The sequence below is a fragment of the Pseudophryne corroboree genome, chromosome 1, assembly GCF_028390025.1.
Source record: "Pseudophryne corroboree isolate aPseCor3 chromosome 1, aPseCor3.hap2, whole genome shotgun sequence".
NCBI lineage: Eukaryota > Metazoa > Chordata > Amphibia > Anura > Myobatrachidae > Pseudophryne > Pseudophryne corroboree.
Genome location: NC_086444.1, coordinates 887,176,306 through 887,182,362, shown reverse-complemented (window position 1 = coordinate 887,182,362; position 6,057 = coordinate 887,176,306).

The following is a 6,057-nucleotide window of genomic DNA, read 5'->3' as shown; positions in this document are numbered from 1 at the left end:
CCAGCGATACTCCAGGACCAGCTTGGTCAGTCTTCGTTGGCTCCAGCCAATTCAAGTATCCTCGGATCCAATCCAGTCTTACTCGTCCAGCCAAAGCTTTCTTCAGTTTCAGCCTCTAAGCTTTCGTCTGATGGTTTTCCACCTATTTACTTTGACGGAGATTTATTGCAATATGCCGCTCTGGTTGAACAATTTCTCTCTCGGATGGAGTCCGATCCTTCAGGTGCAGTAACTCCTTCCAACGTTACTCGATATCTGTTCCTGGCATTCAGAGGAAGAGCTTTGGAGTGGGCCAACATGCTTTTTGAGTGTAATGATCCTGTGTTCCATGACTTACAGACTTTTAGTAATGCTGTGGTTAAAGAATTTAGTCTTAAACCTTTGGAATCTGACTCGGTAAAAGAATCCTGCTCTAAAGGGAATGCAGAAGGAAGTTTGTGCTGTCCTCCCAGGGATAATCTAAGAATCTCCTTCGGTAAGAATCCAACCATGAAAATTGCTCATGTAGGAGTCTCTCCTAGCCCAGAGAATTTAAAACTCCAGTGCACCTCCTTTTCATCTGCAAACTGTGTATCTAAGGGAGATTCATATCTTCCATTAGACTTGGACTCAGACTCTGAATTTGATCCAGTTCATGATGCTACTCCTTTCATGGAAGGCCCCATGTTTTCTAAGGAAGGTTTTTCTTTACAGGAGATTCCGCTGTCCTTGGTCAAAACCAAATGTTCCCGTAAGAAGAAGAAGAAGAGGCATCAACGAAGGACCTAAATTCTTCTGTATGAATTTCTCTAGTTCCTCTAAGATTCAAGATGGGTGTCCGGAGTCCACCCTTGAAGAGGGGGATACTGTCACAATCCTGACTGTAGGTTTCATATTTGGTGACTTACCCCTGCCATCTTTCCCGGATCCTGTGTCTTTTTCTCACTGAGTTAAACAGCTTGTCAGCACTATGAGTTTTCCTGAGTTCTCTGCCTGAGAGGTAATGGTTAATTAGCTCCACCTGTGGTGATCTCCTGTGTGAGGCTGAATTCAGTGGTCTGAGGTTTGGGCCTAAAAGCCAGCATCCTATGTTTTGCAGAAGTTCAGGCTTCAGTGTTCTCTCGGCCTGCTAGGCCTCATTCTACATCACAGCCTAGTCTAGAGTAGTCACATGTCAGTGACTGTTCACCTGACCCAGAGTTGTCCAATCATCTGCCAGCCTGAGACTCTCTGCATCACCTAATCCTGCTCACCAATCACCAAGGACCAGGAAGTATAAGTTGGGAGACTGAGTTGGAAACTGGGCCAGTTCCTTGTGTCACACACAGCTATGTGTGGGCCTTAAAGCTGAGCTCCCTAAAGTTGTGATCTCCAGAGCTCCCGTATCCCTGTTACCTCCGTGCCTCCAGTACCTCCGTGCCTCCAGTACCTCCGTGCCTCCGGTACCTCCGTGCCTCCGGTACCTCCGTGCCTCGGTACCTCCGTGCCTCGGCACCTCGTGCCTCAGCACCTCCATGCTTCCAGCATCTCCGTGACTTTGCATCTCCGTGCCTCTGCACCTCCGTGCCTCAGCATCCCCGTGTCTCTGCACCTCCGTGTCTCTGCACCTCCGTGCCTCCAGCACCTCGTGCTTCCAGCATCTCTGTGACTCAGCACCTCGTGCCTCCAGTACCTCCGTGCTTCTGCACCTCCGTGCCTCAGCATCCCCATGCCTCTGCACCTCCGTGCCTCCAGCACCTCGTGCCTCAGCACCTCGTGCTTCCAGCATCTCCGTGACTCAGCACCTCGTGCCTCCAGTACCTCCGTGCCTCAGCACCTCCGTGCTTCCAGCATCTCCGTGACTCAGCACCTCGTGCCTCCAGTACCTCCGTGCTTTCAGCACCTCCGTGCCTCAGCACCTCCGTGCCTCCAACATCTCAGTGCCTCCAGCATCTCCGTGCCTCCAGCACCTCGTGCCTCAGCACCTCGTGCTTCCAGCATCTCCGTGCCTCCAGCACCTCGTGCCTCCAGCACCTCATGCCTCCAGCACCTCGTGCCTCAGCACCTCCGTGCTTCCAGCACCCCAGTGTCTCTACGCACCCCAGTGTCTCTACGCACCCCAGTGTCTCTACGCACCCCAGTGTCTATTCGCACCCCAGTACCTCCAAGCACCTCAGTGCCTCCAAGCACTTCCGTGCCTCCTAGTACCTCAGTGTCTCCAAGCGCCTCCGCGCCTCCTAGCACCTCAGTGTCTCCAAGCATCTCAGTGTCTCCAAGCATCTCAGTGTCTCCAAGCACCCAGTGCACTTTAGCGCAGCTGTACCTGGTATCTTCACTGATTCATCAGCACCTTTCCAGTTCTGTCTTTCAGGAGACCTTCAGCGTCCACACGTGCCTCCTGTCTGCCGACCTAATCCTGCATAAGGAGAACCTAGATTCGGCCATCTCTGCTGCGGTTCCTCTTCCCAGTCACCGGAAGAAACCCCGAGTCCACAACACTCCCAAACCAGGTCATATTCATATAATCCTCCAGTCGCCCGCACAGACTTCACTAACACCGGGTTCACAAAACCTCAGTCATGACAGTAGGAACTGGCCACATGGACCCGGCTGAAAGTGTTTGTCTGACGCAGGACCTCCTAAGCAATATTGCAGGACGCTTGGAAGGTCTGGAGTCGACTCAGCATCAATTAGCACAGTGTCTGCAGCAAAATTCTTTCTCCAGAGATTCTCTGACCTTCTGCACTAAGACTCCTGACCAACTGCAGAGTTTCTTCCAGATGTTATTACAGTTACAAGAACTTTTGTCTAGTATTCTTTCTGTGATGCCTGATCTCTTCAGGAATACTACCAACGTTGTTGATCCTGTTTTGTCCCATCCAGTTAACAGAGTCTCCTCCTCTGTGCAAGGAAATGTTGTTCATCAGAGCTACCCACTGCCCAAACTCTCTGAAGCTGAACGTCAGCGGCGTAGGGAGCTACACCTCTGTCTTTACTGTGGAAATTCCGGTCATTTTGTTAAAGACTGCATTCTTCGTAAGCCACGGAATGGTGACAAATCTCAGTATCACAGTGCTCATGTCTACAAGTCATCCACAGTAGCCGATCCTGCTACTGCTGACAGGGGTATCAAGATGGCTACTCTGAAAGAGACTCAAATTTATGACTGGGGTCCGGTGATTAAAAGACCTTATCCCAAGTTGGGTGTCCAGAGAAGAATATTCAAGCCATTTAGAGTCACAAAGGAGTCCGAGTGTCCAGCCCCAGGAGGGGCGTCTTCAGAGTGTCCAGCCCCAGGAGGGGCGTCTTCAGAGTGTCCAGCCCCAGGAGGGGCGTCTTCAGAGCGTCCAGCCCCAGGGAGGGGTTCAGAGCGTCCAGCCCCAGGGAGGGGTTCAGAGGGTCCAGCCCCAGAGAGTCTACAGAGTGCGGCCCAGCCCCGTGAAGTGGGGGATCTTGCCTCAGCCCAGCCCCGTGAAGTGGGGGCTCTTGCCTCAGCCCAGCCCCGTGAAGAGGGGGCTCTTGCCTCAGCCCAGCCCCGTGAAGAGGGGGCTCTTGCCTCAGCCCAGCCCCGTGAAGAGGGGGCTCTTGCCTCAGCCCAGCCCCGTGAAGAGGGGGCTCTTGCCTCAGCCCAGCCCCGTGAAGAGGGGGCTCCTGCCTTAGTTCTGCCCCGTGAAGTAAGGGCTCAGCCCGTCCCGGTTCCAGCCGGTCCAGCAATATTCCAGGCTCCACCTGGTCAGTCCGTCCCGGTTCCAGCCGGTCCAGCAATACTCCAGGCCCTGCCTGGTCAGTCCGTCCCAGTTCCATCCGGTCCAGCGATACTCCAGGACCAGCTTGGTCAGTCTTCGTTGGCTCCAGCCAATTCAAGTATCCTCGGATCCAATCCAGTCTTACTCGTCCAGCCAAAGCTTTCTTCAGTTTCAGCCTCTAAGCTTTCGTCTGATGGTTTTCCACCTATTTACTTTGACGGAGATTTATTGCAATATGCCGCTCTGGTTGAACAATTTCTCTCTCGGATGGAGTCCGATCCTTCAGGTGCAGTAACTCCTTCCAACGTTACTCGATATCTGTTCCTGGCATTCAGAGGAAGAGCTTTGGAGTGGGCCAACATGCTTTTTGAGTGTAATGATCCTGTGTTCCATGACTTACAGACTTTTAGTAATGCTGTGGTTAAAGAATTTAGTCTTAAACCTTTGGAATCTGACTCGGTAAAAGAATCCTGCTCTAAAGGGAATGCAGAAGGAAGTTTGTGCTGTCCTCCCAGGGATAATCTAAGAATCTCCTTCGGTAAGAATCCAACCATGAAAATTGCTCATGTAGGAGTCTCTCCTAGCCCAGAGAATTTAAAACTCCAGTGCACCTCCTTTTCATCTGCAAACTGTGTATCTAAGGGAGATTCATATCTTCCATTAGACTTGGACTCAGACTCTGAATTTGATCCAGTTCATGATGCTACTCCTTTCATGGAAGGCCCCATGTTTTCTAAGGAAGGTTTTTCTTTACAGGAGATTCCGCTGTCCTTGGTCAAAACCAAATGTTCCCGTAAGAAGAAGAAGAAGAGGCATCAACGAAGGACCTAAATTCTTCTGTATGAATTTCTCTAGTTCCTCTAAGATTCAAGATGGGTGTCCGGAGTCCACCCTTGAAGAGGGGGATACTGTCACAATCCTGACTGTAGGTTTCATATTTGGTGACTTACCCCTGCCATCTTTCCCGGATCCTGTGTCTTTTTCTCACTGAGTTAAACAGCTTGTCAGCACTATGAGTTTTCCTGAGTTCTCTGCCTGAGAGGTAATGGTTAATTAGCTCCACCTGTGGTGATCTCCTGTGTGAGGCTGAATTCAGTGGTCTGAGGTTTGGGCCTAAAAGCCAGCATCCTATGTTTTGCAGAAGTTCAGGCTTCAGTGTTCTCTCGGCCTGCTAGGCCTCATTCTACATCACAGCCTAGTCTAGAGTAGTCACATGTCAGTGACTGTTCACCTGACCCAGAGTTGTCCAATCATCTGCCAGCCTGAGACTCTCTGCATCACCTAATCCTGCTCACCAATCACCAAGGACCAGGAAGTATAAGTTGGGAGACTGAGTTGGAAACTGGGCCAGTTCCTTGTGTCACACACAGCTATGTGTGGGCCTTAAAGCTGAGCTCCATAAAGTTGTGATCTCCAGAGCTCCCGTATCCCTGTTGCCTCCAGTACCTCCGTGCCTCCGGTACCTCCGTGCCTCCGGTACTTCCGTGCCTCCAGTACCTCCGTGCCTCCGGTACCTCAGTGCCTCTGTACCTCCGTGCCTCGGCACCTCGTGCCTCAGCACCTCCGTGCTTCCAGCATCTCCGTGACTTTGCACCTCCGTGCTTATGCACCTCCGTGCCTCAGCATCCCCGTGTCTCTGCACCTCCGTGTCTCTGCACCTCCGTGCCTCTGCACCTCCGTGCCTCCAGCACCTCGTGCCTCAGCACCTCGTGCTTCCAGCATCTCTGTGACTCAGCACCTCGTGCCTCCAGTACCTCCGTGCTTCTGCACCTCCGTGCCTCAGCATCCCCGTGCCTCTGCTCCTCCGTGCCTCCAGCACCTCGTGCCTCAGCACCTCGTGCTTCCAGCATCTCCGTGACTCAGCACCTCGTGCCTCCAGTACCTCCGTGCCTCAGCACCTCCGTGCTTCCAGCATCTCCGTGACTCAGCACCTTGTGCCTCCAGTACCTCCGTGCTTTCAGCACCTCCGTGCCTCCAACATCTCAGTGCCTCCAGCATCTCCGTGCCTCCAGCACCTCGTGCCTCAGCACCTCGTGCTTCCAGCATCTCCGTGCCTCCAGCACCTCGTGCCTCCGGCACCTCATGCCTCCAGCACCTCGTGCCTCAGCACCTCCGTGCTTCCAGCACCCCAGTGTCTCTACGCACCCCAGTGTCTCTACGCACCCCAGTGTCTCTACGCACCCCAGTGTCTATTCGCACCCCAGTACCTCCAAGCACCTCAGTGCCTCCAAGCACTTCCGTGCCTCCTAGTACCTCAGTGTCTCCAAGCGCCTCCGCGCCTCCTAGCACCTCAGTGTCTCCAAGCATCTCAGTGTCTCCAAGCATCTCAGTGTCTCCAAGCACCCAGTGCACT